Source organism: Primulina tabacum, chromosome 15 (genome assembly GCF_025594145.1).
Source record: "Primulina tabacum isolate GXHZ01 chromosome 15, ASM2559414v2, whole genome shotgun sequence".
In the NCBI taxonomy this organism is placed as follows: Eukaryota; Viridiplantae; Streptophyta; class Magnoliopsida; order Lamiales; family Gesneriaceae; genus Primulina; species Primulina tabacum.
The window spans coordinates 20,061,274-20,077,556 of record NC_134564.1 but is presented as its reverse complement, the minus strand read 5'-3'; the positions used below and the strand labels follow the sequence as shown (position 1 = coordinate 20,077,556).

General features: G+C 42.9%; 1 long non-coding RNA gene across 1 annotated transcript; it reads right to left on the bottom strand.

Moving 5' to 3' along the window:
- Positions 1 to 627: 627 nt before the first annotated feature.
- LOC142527427 (uncharacterized) lies at positions 628 to 12,733 on the bottom strand. Its single transcript, XR_012815464.1, has 2 exons — positions 11,861 to 12,733; positions 628 to 769 (listed from the first exon to the last, which is right to left on the bottom strand). It is a non-coding gene; the product is annotated as an uncharacterized LOC142527427 (long non-coding RNA).
- Positions 12,734 to 16,283: the final 3,550 nt, after the last annotated feature.

Sequence of the window (16,283 nt, the reverse complement as noted above, 5' to 3'; positions counted from 1 at the left end):
CTTGTCGGGACTGAAGCTAAATTAACCGTAATTTTGAAGTACACCACATTTTCTAGCATACAAAGTGGAATTTTTTTGGTGGTTTGGTACCTATCGAGCAAGTTAGTAAATGTGAGATATTTCCTATATCAAAAAAGTGACTTGTTGTTATCGGAAGTGAAAATTTTGAATGATATTTGATTGTGTTGGATTAATTTGTGCATGTTGATTAACATTGTGGATTTAGAGGTCTAGGTTCTATTTTTTGGGCATATATTTGAGTTGTTGAGCCGGTTGGAAGAAGTAGTAAGTTTGTGAATCTAGCTCACTTGGTTACATTTAGGCGTGCAAGAGTTTGTTTGATTAATTTAAAATCTTGGTATTCATTGAAATATGTGTTGTTGTGTTGGGAAATCTTGAGTTAATGGCTCCGAAAATACAAAAAAAATAAGCAGGTAGCTTTGTCCTGTACCTCTTACAGTGATGTGAAATTTTTGAATGAGGAGGTGGCTAATAATTACACTGCCTTGTTGGATCGGATCTTAGTCAATGAAAGAAGGATGAATACCTCTCGCCCTGACTATCCCTTGGTTCGAGATGTGGTGAGTACTCGACCACCCCACGATGTAGTGATATCCTTTGTTCATGAATTTTACGCAAATCTATAGGTGAGGCATGAGGGACTGAAAATGTTCGTACGAGGAAAGATGGTATCTTTTGATGGCCATACCATCAACAAGTTGTACAATATGTCGGGGTCGGATCACGATGAATATTCAGAATATTTGACCTGTGGAGGCCCTAAAACTCCTTTCTTGAAAATTTGCGGAAAATTAAAATTTTTTTTTTTTTTTTTTTTTTTTTTTTTAAAAGAACTTAAATGGCCTCATTCATAAAATCACTGGTGAATCAAGTTCAATATTTCAAAATATTGCAGCGGAAGAAAATCAAAGTTTTGCCAATAACAACGATTTAAAAATATCCAACAACTGATAAAAATTGTTTGCGAAGAAAATAACAACTGCTGCTCTGAGGTCCTCGGGTGCCACTACTGCCGACCCAAGCTGGCTCACTGGTCCCCGCCCTCGGCCCTGGCCTCATCAGTACCTACAACAATCAAGTCTAGTGAGCCTAAAGACTCAGCATGCATAAATCGCAGGTAACGAGTAAAAATCTGAATTTAAAATATGCATGAGTTAACATATCCTGTCCTGAGGCATACTGAAAATAATCTGTACTGAGCAATTATAATACGTGCATAACTGAACTGGAAATCACTGTAAAAATATTTGCTCCTTGGAGCCTGTACTGAAATAACTGATAAAATTTTCTGTTGAGATTATGTTTTACGCCTGTGGCCACTGCACTAAGCTGAACTGATCGGTAACTGGCTACCGGGGAGGCTGAAACTGATCTGAGCTGGCCGGTCACTGGCGACCGGGTGGTACCATACTGAACTGATCGGTCACTGGCGACCGTATAAAATAACACTCCCACATAGTGAATGAACCACAAGCCATATCGCATAAATCTCAAAAATAATCATTTTCTGTTTAATGCACGTAAAATAATTAACTGGCGTAATGAAAATGTCCCGTAATTTTACCAACTGGATTGAATTGGATCGTTCCCAGGCTCGCTGCAACCTAACTGTGCCATGAAAAATATGCAAATGCTTAAACATGACCAACTATGCAATTTACGTTCAAAAGATGCGACTATGACGCCTAATGACTTCGCATTTAATCATGACTCCGAGCCAACCTGAACCGACACTGAACCGACGTATAGTCATGATTAAAATACGCTGAAAAATCATAAAATAATGCTCCTAAAATGATAGGGTCGAAATCTAGGTGAAATGGAGGCCAAAACACGAAACGCTCTTTCGAGAGTCAATTTGGCACATTGCACCGTAAATTCTCGTACGACCTCAAAAATGATCCAAATGACGAACGGTCAAAAACATGACCTTCCCAACTCAATGAGGCACTGTCCAGTCCAAGGCCATGGGCTAAAAGCCAACCAAGAACTCAAACGACGCTTCTGAACAGCAGCATACTTGCTGTCAAAAATACAGCAGCTGCGCACTTGTTTTTCCTTGTGTCGTTTTCGAGGCTACCGGCCATTGGGGCGTGAACCACCGACCAGAGACTCTTACCAACATCCCAAGGAATGATTTGAACCATGGCTAAGGGCCCTAGGCCAGCCACAATCCGCATCACACCAAATCTTAACCGAAGGGTCCAACCGAGAGCAACGTGCATGCGTGTGTAGTGTTTATGCTATGATCGATGTCTTGCGTCGTTCCAGTGGCCATTTGATTGACCATGGCACGATCTAGACATCTAGGAGCATGATATGAACCGTGGCTAAGGGCCATAGGCCAACCAAGATCCACACCAAGCCACAAAAGAAACGAACCATATGCTGAAAAATGGAAGGGCCGAATGGGGAAAGGGGCTGTTCTTGTTGATTATTTAAAAACCGATGAGCCATGGACCAAGCCACCAAAAGGGCGACTTAGTCACGTCTTAGACATGCTAGGGAAGTGATCCAACCATGGCTAAAGGCCCTTGGGGCAGCCAAGATCAGATCCACAACCCTTGACACAAAACTGAAATTTCGAATCACATTTCTGCACTTATGGGGAACTTGCTGTCATTCTGAATTTCCAGCAAGCATGGGGCTGGTTTGAATGGACCAACATGGTCCTAATGCATCCTACTACATGTATACAAGCCGCCTTGGGAGCCTGGAGTCGATCCAATACCTGAAACCATCAAAACTCAGAAAAACGTGAAGCTTGTCAAGGGAAGGGCCGAAATTCTGCATGTGTGTTCCAAAATATTTTGACATGTATCTCGGTTTTTGCTTGCTAAAACATGATCATGTACTGAAAAATAAATGATAATATGACTTGATTGAGGTTTGAAAGAAATCTAGACATGCCTGGTTTCGTTTTGAAAGAAAACGAACGAAACAACGACGACGCGGCACGGAGGAGGTGGAGCGCTTCTCTTGCTCTTTCTAGTTCTCGATTTTTTTCTTGCCTTCCCTCTAGCTAAGACTCACGATTTTTACACTGAAAATGGATCTGAATGGTGAGGTATTTCGGTGGAGAGGGAGAGGGATTGAGTGGTTATGAAGGTGAGGAGAAGGGTGCACAAAAATAGGATCATATCAAGACCAAGTCCACTCCCCTTTTGAATTTGAATTTTGAATTGATATCAAATGAGTTGGTGGATGCTTCTAGGAGGTGGTGGCCGAAATTTTGCTTATTTTCTAGTCTAGGATATGTCCATTAATTAATTAAATTGTGCTCCCAAAAATCCTAGAATTATCCTACAACTTACATGCAAAGAAATGGTCAAAAGGTTGATGAGTTGGCAATTAAATTGTCTAGCAACTATGGGGGCCGAAAATTGCAATAAAATGAAGGGGAAATATTGTTATCTAGTCAACTAATAATCCTTGAAAGCCTTACTAATCCTTTAATTAATTTAGTGAGCTAACCCTTTAATTTAATAACTTAAATGAGTTCATTTCTTAATCACCTCAAATAATTAAATTAAAATCCTCAACTAACTTAAATAATTCCTTAAACTTCTTTTTAACTTAAATGAACTTACTTGCTAGCTAAATTAACTTCTGGAAATATTTCTCAAATCTTAAATTCTATCTCAAAACTCCAACTCCAGTCCGGCCTCACTGAAATAACTGAAATGCTAAAAATCAAACTGCTGAACTGAAATAATAAATAATTAACTTCAAACAAATGCATTTAAAATAATCATGCAATGAAGTCAATTAAATTTAAAAATCTAGAATTATGCATGGCTTATACGTCTACTGATTTACGGGTTCTACAATCCTCCCCCCTTAAATAAATTTCGTCCTCGAAATTAGAACTCACCGAATAACTCAGGGTATCGACTTCTCATCTCCGGCTCAGACTCCCACGTAGCTTCCTCCTCTGAATGGTTGAGCCATTTGACTTTGACTCGCTTAACCAACTTGTTCCGAAGTTTCTTCTCCTGTCTGTCTAGGATCTGCACGGGTCTCTCCTCATAAGATAAGTTCGGAGTAAGCTGCAACGGCTCGAAATTCAGCACATGCGAAGGATTTGCCATATACTTCCTCAGCATGGAAACGTGAAAGACATTGTGTACTCCGGCCAGATTTGGCGGAAGAGCCACACGATACGCTAGCGTCCCAACTCTGTCGAGGATCTCAAACGGTCCAATGAATCTCGGACTGAGCTTCCCTTTCTTGCCAAATCTCATGACACCCTTCATAGGTGCCACTTTCACGAAGACATGATCGCCCACTGCAAACTCTAACTCTCTCCTCCGCTGATCGGCATAACTCTTCTGTCGGCTCTGAGCAGTCCTCATCCTATCACGGATCTTGACTACTACATCTGCTGCCTGCTGAACAATCTCTGGACCCAACTCTGCTCTCTCTCCTACTTCATCCCAATGAACAGGAGATCTACACTTGCGACCATACAGCGCTTCATACGGAGCCATACCTATAGACGACTGGAAACTGTTGTTATAGGTGAACTCTACCAATGGTAAGTTCGACTCCCAACTCCCAGAGAAATCAATGACGCAAGCACGGAGAAGATCCTCTAAGATCTGAATAACTCGCTCCGACTGCCCATCCGTCTGCGGATGGAAAGCTGTGCTAAACAGCAACTTCGTACCCAAAGTCGAATGCAAACTCTTCCAAAACGAGGAAGTGAATCTAGGATCTCTGTCGGATACGATAGAAACTGGAATACCGTGGAGTCGGACTATCTCTCGGATATACAGCTCTGCATACTGAACCATGGTGAAAGTCGTCTTAATAGGCAAGAAGTGCGCTGATTTGGTAAGACGATCTACAATCACCCAGATAGCATTCGATCCTCTGGCTGACCTCGGCAATCCGGTCACAAAGTCCATGGTAATGTTCTCCCACTTCCACTCGGGAATAGGAAGAGGCTTGAGCAAACCTGCTGGTCTCTGATGCTCGGCCTTCACTAACTGGCAAGTCAGGCACTCGGATACAAAACGCCTGATGTCCTTCTTCATTCCTGGCCACCAATACAATAGCTGCAGATCTTTGTACATCTTCGTACTCCCAGGGTGAATGGAGTACGGGGATGTATGGGCCTCTGATAAGATGTCTGCTCGGATAGAATCACTGCTAGGAACCCATATCCTATCTCGGTATCTCACAATACCGTCGCTGACTGTATACAAAACACTGCCCTTAGCTTCATCTCTCTTCTTCCACTGTGCCAACTGCTCATCTGCTGCCTGACCGCTGCGAATACGGTCAATAAGAGAGGACTGGATAGTCAAGGTAGATAAACGAGGAACTCTACCTCGAGGGTAAGTCTCAAGATCAAACCTCTGCATCTCGATCTGAAGAGGTTTCTGCATCGTCAAATGAGCCATCACTGCGACTTTCCTGCTCAAAGCATCCGCAACTACATTAGCTTTACCCGGGTGGTAGCTAATGTCACAATCGTAGTCTTTCACAAGCTCCAACCAACGTCTCTGACGCATGTTCAGCTCCTTCTGCGTAAAGAAATACTTGAGGCTCTTATGGTCGGTAAAGATCTGGCACTTCTCCCCATACAGATAGTGCCTCCAAATCTTCAAAGCAAAAACTACGGCCGCTAACTCCAGATCATGGGTGGGGTAGTTCTTCTCGTGGATTTTCAGCTGTCGAGAAGCATACGCTATCACTCTCCCATGCTGCATCAAAACTGCACCTAAACCAAGCTTCGAAGCATCGGTATAAAGGACAAACTCGCCGGATCCTGACGGTACAGCCAAAACGGGTGCTGAGATAAGAGCTTGCTTCAAGGTATCGAAGCTCTTCTGACACTCCTCGCTCCACACAAACTTCACATTTTTCTTGGTCAGTGCTGTGAGTGGAACGGCAATGGAGGAGAATCCCTGGATGAATTTCCTGTAATATCCTGCTAGCCCAAGAAAACTGCGGATCTCTGATGCATTCTGAGGCACAACCCAATCTCTGACTGCTGCAACTTTCGCCGGGTCTACCTCAATGCCACTGCTAGAAACAATGTGGCCCAAGAACGCCACCTTCTCTAACCAGAATTCGCACTTACTGAACTTTGCGAATAGTTTATGTTTCTGCAATGTCTGCAACACTATGGTCAGATGCCTGCTGTGCTCCTCCCGATTCTTGGAGTAGACGAGAATGTCATCTATGAACACTATCACAAACTGGTCGAGGTACGGCTGAAATACGCGATTCATTAGATCCATGAAGATTGCTGGCGCATTCGTCAGACCGAACGGCATCACTAGGAACTCGTAGTGACCATAACGAGTCCTGAAAGCTGTCTTCGAGACATCAGCATCTCTCACCCTCAACTGGTGATAACCGGAACGCAGATCTATCTTGGAGAAAATCGAAGCTCCCTGCAACTGGTCAAACAGATCCTCAATCCTCGGCAGTGGGTATTTATTCTTCACTGTAACCCTGTTCAACTCCCGGTAGTCAATGCAAAGCCTCATCGAGCCATCCTTCTTTTTCACGAATAAGACCGGCGCGCCCCATGGAGAAAAGCTCGGGCGAATGAACTCCTTGTCAAGAAGTTCCTGAATCTGCTTCTTAAGCTCTGCCATCTCTGTCGGTGCTAGACGGTACGGTGCTTTGGATATCGGAGCCGTTCCTGGCATAAGCTCAACGGAAAACTCCACCTCTCTCTCTGGTGGCATACCAGAGACGTCTTCGGGAAAAACGTCTAAGAAATCTCTAACAATCGGAACATCTGAGGCTGACTGGCTGGGTTCCTCGGGGACAGATAAAAAGGTTGCTAGAAATGCCCGACACCCTCTATGCATGAGCTTCCTAGCCTGAACATAAGGAATAATGCGCGGTAAGGAAAAGTACCTGTCCGGCTCAAATAAGAACTGCTCCATTCCAGGCGGTCGGACAAGAACGGATCTCCGCTGGAAGTCTATCAACACTCTGTTCCTCAATAGCCAGTCCATCCCTAGGATGATGTCAAATTCCGGCATCGGTAGCACAATCAGATCCGCATAAACAAGATTACCGTGCAACTCAAGGTCTATATCTCGGATAACATTGGTAGCTGCCATCTCCTCTCCTGACGGCAACACTACTGAAAAGGCTGTATCTAGCCCAATGGTCTGGATCTTGAGAAAGTTTGCAAAGACCTCCGAAATAAATGAGTGAGTGGCCCCTGAATCTATCAAGGCCTTGGTAGCGGAACCAGATACAAAAATTCTCCCTGAAAGAGCGGAGCTCTAAGTTGAATCCCACTACAAGATCTAAACTTATAGACATGCAAAGGTCTAGGTTCCTCTAGCTTAATTTCCCCGAAATAAATCTGAGTAGAGCATGCGATCCTATAACAGTTCTAAGTTCAAAATCTAAATCCCGATTCCCAAAACGCGGAAATTCGAAGAATAACTTAAAGTTTAAAGGTACCTGTCAACAACATAGTCTCCGGGTTGGCTTCCGCGGCATGGAGAGCAAAGACTCTGCCTTGGGTAGGCAGATTCCTCTGAGGGCACTGCAGCAACATGTGGTCTGGACTGCCACACTTAAAACACTTTCCTGAGCCAGCCATACATGCTCCAGGATGGCGACGTGAGCACCTGGGACAGACTGGGTGCTCCTGAGTCCTCGGGGCTGGGCGTCCCCGCTGCTGCTGCTGCTGGCCTCTGTTCCTGGGCGGTCCATGAAAAGACCTCTTATTGTGCTGCTGATGCTGAAGAGGAGGAGGGCGGTGCGGTGCCTGGACTGGGCGCTTGCCCTGGCGATCCCTCTCGATATCCCGCAGATCCTGTTCTGCGGCTAAGGCCTTGGAGACGGCAACCTCATAAGTAGCAGGGTCAGATACCCTAACATCCCGGCGCAAGATCGGCCGTAAACCCACCAGGAAGTGCATCAGCTTGGCTTTGGCATCATTCGCTATCAGGGGCACAAAGTGACAGCCCCTCTCGAACTTACGGATAAACTCCGTAACCGACATATCCCCCTGTCTCAGGCTCATGAACTCGGTGGTCAGCCTGGTGCGAACCTCCTCAGCAAAATACTTGGAGTAGAAAACCTCCGTAAAACGGGTCCAAGAAAGTGTAGCCAATGTAAGGGCTACCGAAGCTCCTTCCCACCATAAGCGGGCGTCTCCAGTGAACAGGTAGGTGGCACATCGGACTCGGTCTGCGTCCCCCAGCTCCATAAAATCGAAGATAACCTCGAGGGATTTGATCCATCCCTCGGCAACCATGGGGTCAGATGCCCCAGAGAATTCCTTCGGGCGCATCTTCATGAATCGCTCATACACTGCCTCGGGCCCTGTCGGCCTGGCTGCGGCTGCGGCTACGGCTGCGGCATTGCCCCCCGCAAATTGTGCGAAGAACTGTGCCATCCCAGCTAACATCTGGGCACTCATGTCCTGTAGGGGCGGTGGAGGAGGTGGTAGGTCTCCCTCTGGTCTACGCTCCTCCCTGTCCTCTCGGCGAGGCTCCTCCTCTCTGTTGCGCTCTAAGATGCGTCTAGGGGGCATACTGTTCCAACATAACCCATACGTAACTAACATGCATAATTCCATAATTTATTTTAAATGAACTCTGAAATACTGAAAATCTGGAAGCATGCTGACAAAATAATTCATGCTATAACTGAAATGCTGAACAAAATGCTGAACTGAAAAACTTACAGACCAAAGGCGTGGCTTCGTGAGCTTCTCGCGGTCAGTAGTAGTGAAACCCTATACAGAACCACCGCTCTGATACCAACTGTGGAGGCCCTAAAACTCCTTTCTTGAAAATTTGCGGAAAATTAAAAATTTTTTTTTTTTTTTTTTTTTTTTTTAAAAGAACTTAAATGGCCTCATTCATAAAATCACTGGTGAATCAAGTTCAATATTTCAAAATATTGCAGCGGAAGAAAATCAAAGTTTTGCCAATAACAACGATTTAAAAATATCCAACAACTGATAAAAATTGTTTGCGAAGAAAATAACAACTGCTGCTCTGAGGTCCTCGGGTGCCACTACTGCCGACCCAAGCTGGCTCACTGGTCCCCGCCCTCGGCCCTGGCCTCATCAGTACCTACAACAATCAAGTCTAGTGAGCCTAAAGACTCAGCATGCATAAATCGCAGGTAACGAGTAAAAATCTGAATTTAAAATATGCATGAGTTAACATATCCTGTCCTGAGGCATACTGAAAATAATCTGTACTGAGCAATTATAATACGTGCATAACTGAACTGGAAATCACTGTAAAAATATTTGCTCCTTGGAGCCTGTACTGAAATAACTGATAAAATTTTCTGTTGAGATTATGTTTTACGCCTGTGGCCACTGCACTAAGCTGAACTGATCGGTAACTGGCTACCGGGGAGGCTGAAACTGATCTGAGCTGGCCGGTCACTGGCGACCGGGTGGTACCATACTGAACTGATCGGTCACTGGCGACCGTATAAAATAACACTCCCACATAGTGAATGAACCACAAGCCATATCGCATAAATCTCAAAAATAATCATTTTCTGTTTAATGCACGTAAAATAATTAACTGGCGTAATGAAAATGTCCCGTAATTTTACCAACTGGATTGAATTGGATCGTTCCCAGGCTCGCTGCAACCTAACTGTGCCATGAAAAATATGCAAATGCTTAAACATGACCAACTATGCAATTTACGTTCAAAAGATGCGACTATGACGCCTAATGACTTCGCATTTAATCATGACTCCGAGCCAACCTGAACCGACACTGAACCGACGTATAGTCATGATTAAAATACGCTGAAAAATCATAAAATAATGCTCCTAAAATGATAGGGTCGAAATCTAGGTGAAATGGAGGCCAAAACACGAAACGCTCTTTCGAGAGTCAATTTGGCACATTGCACCGTAAATTCTCGTACGACCTCAAAAATGATCCAAATGACGAACGGTCAAAAACATGACCTTCCCAACTCAATGAGGCACTGTCCAGTCCAAGGCCATGGGCTAAAAGCCAACCAAGAACTCAAACGACGCTTCTGAACAGCAGCATACTTGCTGTCAAAAATACAGCAGCTGCGCACTTGTTTTTCCTTGTGTCGTTTTCGAGGCTACCGGCCATTGGGGCGTGAACCACCGACCAGAGACTCTTACCAACATCCCAAGGAATGATTTGAACCATGGCTAAGGGCCCTAGGCCAGCCACAATCCGCATCACACCAAATCTTAACCGAAGGGTCCAACCGAGAGCAACGTGCATGCGTGTGTAGTGTTTATGCTATGATCGATGTCTTGCGTCGTTCCAGTGGCCATTTGATTGACCATGGCACGATCTAGACATCTAGGAGCATGATATGAACCGTGGCTAAGGGCCATAGGCCAACCAAGATCCACACCAAGCCACAAAAGAAACGAACCATATGCTGAAAAATGGAAGGGCCGAATGGGGAAAGGGGCTGTTCTTGTTGATTATTTAAAAACCGATGAGCCATGGACCAAGCCACCAAAAGGGCGACTTAGTCACGTCTTAGACATGCTAGGGAAGTGATCCAACCATGGCTAAAGGCCCTTGGGGCAGCCAAGATCAGATCCACAACCCTTGACACAAAACTGAAATTTCGAATCACATTTCTGCACTTATGGGGAACTTGCTGTCATTCTGAATTTCCAGCAAGCATGGGGCTGGTTTGAATGGACCAACATGGTCCTAATGCATCCTACTACATGTATACAAGCCGCCTTGGGAGCCTGGAGTCGATCCAATACCTGAAACCATCAAAACTCAGAAAAACGTGAAGCTTGTCAAGGGAAGGGCCGAAATTCTGCATGTGTGTTCCAAAATATTTTGACATGTATCTCGGTTTTTGCTTGCTAAAACATGATCATGTACTGAAAAATAAATGATAATATGACTTGATTGAGGTTTGAAAGAAATCTAGACATGCCTGGTTTCGTTTTGAAAGAAAACGAACGAAACAACGACGACGCGGCACGGAGGAGGTGGAGCGCTTCTCTTGCTCTTTCTAGTTCTCGATTTTTTTCTTGCCTTCCCTCTAGCTAAGACTCACGATTTTTACACTGAAAATGGATCTGAATGGTGAGGTATTTCGGTGGAGAGGGAGAGGGATTGAGTGGTTATGAAGGTGAGGAGAAGGGTGCACAAAAATAGGATCATATCAAGACCAAGTCCACTCCCCTTTTGAATTTGAATTTTGAATTGATATCAAATGAGTTGGTGGATGCTTCTAGGAGGTGGTGGCCGAAATTTTGCTTATTTTCTAGTCTAGGATATGTCCATTAATTAATTAAATTGTGCTCCCAAAAATCCTAGAATTATCCTACAACTTACATGCAAAGAAATGGTCAAAAGGTTGATGAGTTGGCAATTAAATTGTCTAGCAACTATGGGGGCCGAAAATTGCAATAAAATGAAGGGGAAATATTGTTATCTAGTCAACTAATAATCCTTGAAAGCCTTACTAATCCTTTAATTAATTTAGTGAGCTAACCCTTTAATTTAATAACTTAAATGAGTTCATTTCTTAATCACCTCAAATAATTAAATTAAAATCCTCAACTAACTTAAATAATTCCTTAAACTTCTTTTTAACTTAAATGAACTTACTTGCTAGCTAAATTAACTTCTGGAAATATTTCTCAAATCTTAAATTCTATCTCAAAACTCCAACTCCAGTCCGGCCTCACTGAAATAACTGAAATGCTAAAAATCAAACTGCTGAACTGAAATAATAAATAATTAACTTCAAACAAATGCATTTAAAATAATCATGCAATGAAGTCAATTAAATTTAAAAATCTAGAATTATGCATGGCTTATACGTCTACTGATTTACGGGTTCTACATGACCGATCATCTCAATTATAATGAAACTATTTTTTGGATAGGCCTACCTAGAGCTATATGGAGAACTAATCAGCATGGTCTGGTTAACATGGCCATGGTTCTCATTGTGGCTACTAGGATCATGCCGAGGAGCCACACGCCTGATGTTACTAAGGATAAAGCTGCTCTCGTATTTTCCATCGTCACTGGCTGAACAATCGATTTGGGGAGAATTATTCAGAAATCCATGCTTCATGGAGAACGAGGTTCCACCACTAGAATCTTCCCACACCCGTCACTCATTACCGATTTATGACAAAACATGGATGTGACATGGGGACCGAAGGAGGAATTGCTCAAGGATCAAGCTCCGATTATTGTGATTTATTTGGCACCATCACATTTCTCAACTAAGGTCTTCCCAGGAAGAAAGAGCAGCCTTCAACCGATGTGCTAGAGAGCGTAGATCACCACGCCAAAAACCATATAATCCAACAAGATAAAAATGTAGAGGCTGACACGATTAGAGAAAAGTGTGAGTCGGAAACGCTGAGAGATGGAGGAGCTTTCTACTAGACTAAAACGTTCATGTTACTTATCATGGAATTAACCTTGATGTTATCCCAACTCTTTCCTGCCACTAGATCTGAGGATGTTCCATTCCATCCATATCCTATTCGGCCGCAACAATATGTGAGAGATAATGTGCCCATTACATCCCACCACTCTCGCACCCCACATGAAAATGAGGAGGACGAAGACGAGGATGATACTACTAATGGTTTTTGATATTGTTACATGCTTGCTCTTTATTTTTCTTTATTACTGTTCATTGAGGACAATTCACGATTACGAAGTTCAGGGGTATTTTTACTTTGGTTTCCTTGTTGTTGCTTAGAATCCTACTATATATATTCATTTTTTAATATATAAAAATTTGTGTTTGAGTTTCGATCTAGTCTTGTTACAGTCATGAACGGTCCAATTGTTGTTGGCAATGATGAAAATTGAGTTACTGACCTGGATGCTTATGTATAATTTTTTTATGTTATACTATGAGGATAAATTCTTGTGTTCGTTATCATCTACTGTCGAGTCTCTCACATTTTAATGAACTTGAGCCATGACTGTCTGATTCTTGCTACTCCTAGAGAAAATTTATTTAAACTATGTGTTACTGAATAGATAAATGAACTTCAAAACTTGTTCAATTTCGGCTAAAAGTTGAAAGTTGTTTTAATGTAAGGTCAAGAAAATTCGATCTACGTAACCTGAATGCATTAAATCTAGGGTTTTATTTAAAATATGAGTTTAATGATTTTTATGCATTTAATGCATGGTCTAAGGGGTCATCATATGCTGTTCATGCTAAGCGGTCTGAGACGTGGCCTGGATGGGGTAACCATCTGCTGGTCACGCTCAGGTATCCAACCGTGGCACAAGGAGTGGCGACTAGGTTAGGGGGTGAGCTTGGGTTCAAGTGTATTTCATGAGGCTGGTTCATGGAAAGTAGGGTTAGCCAGGGTCTATCCTGGAGAGCCTCTTGGGTCCTAGCATAGTCGGTTAGGTGCTAGTCCTCTTGGTCATGTTCTAGGATCGAAATTTTAGAGCCAAGACACACTAGGGTTTCTGTTATCCTTGTGTAGGAAAATTTAGAATGAATCATTGGGACTTCGAGGGAGTAATTGAAGCAAACTAAGTTGTAAGGGGTATGATTAAGCATTATTAAGTTATAATTTAAGTTCGGAAAAATTTGGTTGAAATTTTGTTTGATTCGGATTAAAACCGGGACCCCGGTCCAAGTTTAAAAACGAATAGTTTAAATTTTGAAATGGGCTCGAGTTTACGCCTAGAAAATACTTTTAATATTTTTTGGGATGTTTAATTAGTTTGGTAAGCTTCGGGTCGAAATGTTGAGGTCTAAGAGTAAAACGGTCATTTTTTTGTTTCCAGGGGCAAAATGGTCATTTTTTACCCGAGTCGAGATTTTTTTTCTGGCAGCCCCCTGAGCACAAATTTATAATGTTTTAAATATTTATGTATCACGTATATGATTTTTATGAAATTATGAAAAAGCGTTGCATGCTTGATTTTAAGGAAAATTTACGTATATGCATGATTTTGATAAGTGATGAACATGATGATGTTTTGAAGGATGAGAATAGGTTGTGACTGACAATATATCTATACGTTGTTGATGAGTCCTAGGCACAGAGGACGGGTAATACTGTCGCTGATGTTCGACAGCCGTCGGGTACCACGGTTACACGTAGATGGATCCATCGAATAGAGCTGATACGATAGAGCTGATACGATTAGAGCTGATACGAAGGTCACGGTAATGAATTGAATTCAATTAAAGTAAATGTATAAGTATATGATGATACAATGATCTGTTTTGACTCGCATGGTTTAACGATATGTTCACATATACGCTTTTAAGATCATTAAACGTATTTTATTGCAAAACTTTTCACTGTTGCTTATTATGTATATGTATTTTTTTATTATTGGTACAGGTGTATTGATTCTTTGGACTCACTAGGCATGTATGATGCAGATAAGCATGTTATTGAGGAGACTGGAGGTGCCGAACTGTGAGTAGGCAGGGTTGGATGTGCGCACATAACGAGCGGACAATATTTTCTGCACATCACGATTTTATGAGCTTAGAGTGGACAAGAATATTTTTAATCACTGGTTTTGACATATGGTTAATTTCTAGAATTTTTATTGATTTATTTATGTGTTCATTTCGATGGCCGTGTTGACAAATTTAAACTGCGGTATTTTATTTGTTATTTAATTACGATCAAATTTTCAAAAAGCGTATTTTCAACAAGCTTGCATGCATGCATTTAAATGGGATTTTTGTGTATTAGCCAAAAAAAATTTGGTAGCATTTTTTTTAAGAAGTAGACGTTTCAGTTGGTATCAGAGCAAAGGTCCTGTATAGGGTTGTGTCACCGCCAGCTTCTGCAGCTCAGTCTCCAAGCCTCAAGTCTGTAAGCTTTTACGTATTAAATGTCTTAAATGATTTTACTGCTATTATCTGCATGATTACATGATTTATGATTTTCAGTACTTGTTTAGATGCTTTAACGATTTAAGGATTTACAATTTTAAAAACTAGATTAAATTTCATGATGGGTCACGTTTAGAATTTGGACTGTATTCAGATATCATGCCTCCCAGACGCGACCCCAGTACAAAGAGAAAGGACGATATTCCTGGAGGTGGCAGAGGGCCACCACCACCACCGCTAGGAGATGTAACTACCCGTGTACTGGAGTGTATGGCTAGGCTTTTGGAGTAGGTGCAGCAGGCTCCCCGACCTCAGATCGATATATATGAGTAGTTTAGGCGGCTCAACCCGAAGGAGTTCGGGGGCACCATTGATCCATTCCTAATAGAGGGTTGGATTTGATCCTTGGAGCTACATTTTCAGTACCTGAATATGAGGGATGGCGACCGGGTCAAAAGCGCCGCATATATGTTAAGAGACGATGCATCCCTCTTGCGGACAGGCTGAATTTAGCTACCCTCACTTGGGAGAAATTCAAGAAGATGTTCTACGGTAAATATTTCCCAGCTGATGTCAGGGGTTGCCTGACGAGGGAATTCATGAGTCTCCGCCGGGGTGACTCGTCTGTGGCGGAATTCATAAGGAAGTTTGACAGGACTGTCACTTTGTGCCCCTTATTGCTAGAGATACAGCCCAGAAGCTGAGGCATTTCATGGATGGCCTCAGACCTACTTTGCACCGGGATGTGATGCTTATGGACCGGCTAGTTATTATGAGGCGACTGGTTGTAATTTTTAGGCTGGGCAGGCCCTGAAGGACATTGATTTGGAGATGCAGAGGAAGAGATCTCAGGCCCAGTCCAACTTCCAGCCACAAAAGAGGCAGTTTACAGGGCCATCGAGGCAGCAGGGGTAGCAGAAGCCCCAGGGACAAATTAGGAGGCCTTGTCAGCATAGGCCACCACGGATACCAGGGGCTCTGAAGCCGGCAGACGTACAACCATGCCAGCAGTGCGACCGTTTCCACCTCGACAAATGTTTATGGGGGACCTACAAATGCTTCCCTTGCGTGCAAGAGGGTCACAAGGTGGAAGACTGCCCTAGGAACAAGGGCCCCACTAATGGAAGAGCATACGTGATGCATGTCGATGAGGCTTAGGCAGAACTAGACTCTACGTTGATCACCGGTAACCTTTATGTTTAAGATTTTTATTTATCGCTTTGATTGCATGAGTTTTATGATTTTTGTGAGAATCAATGAGATTGAGAACATAGAAGGAATTAGGATGCATGCTCTACCTAGTTGGAATTAAAGGTTGAATTGCTTGAATTGAGAATTTTAGGGACCTAAGTGTAATAACCGATAATATGAGGACCTAATTGCAAAACTCAAAATTTTGTAGGGTTATTTTCAAATTTTTTG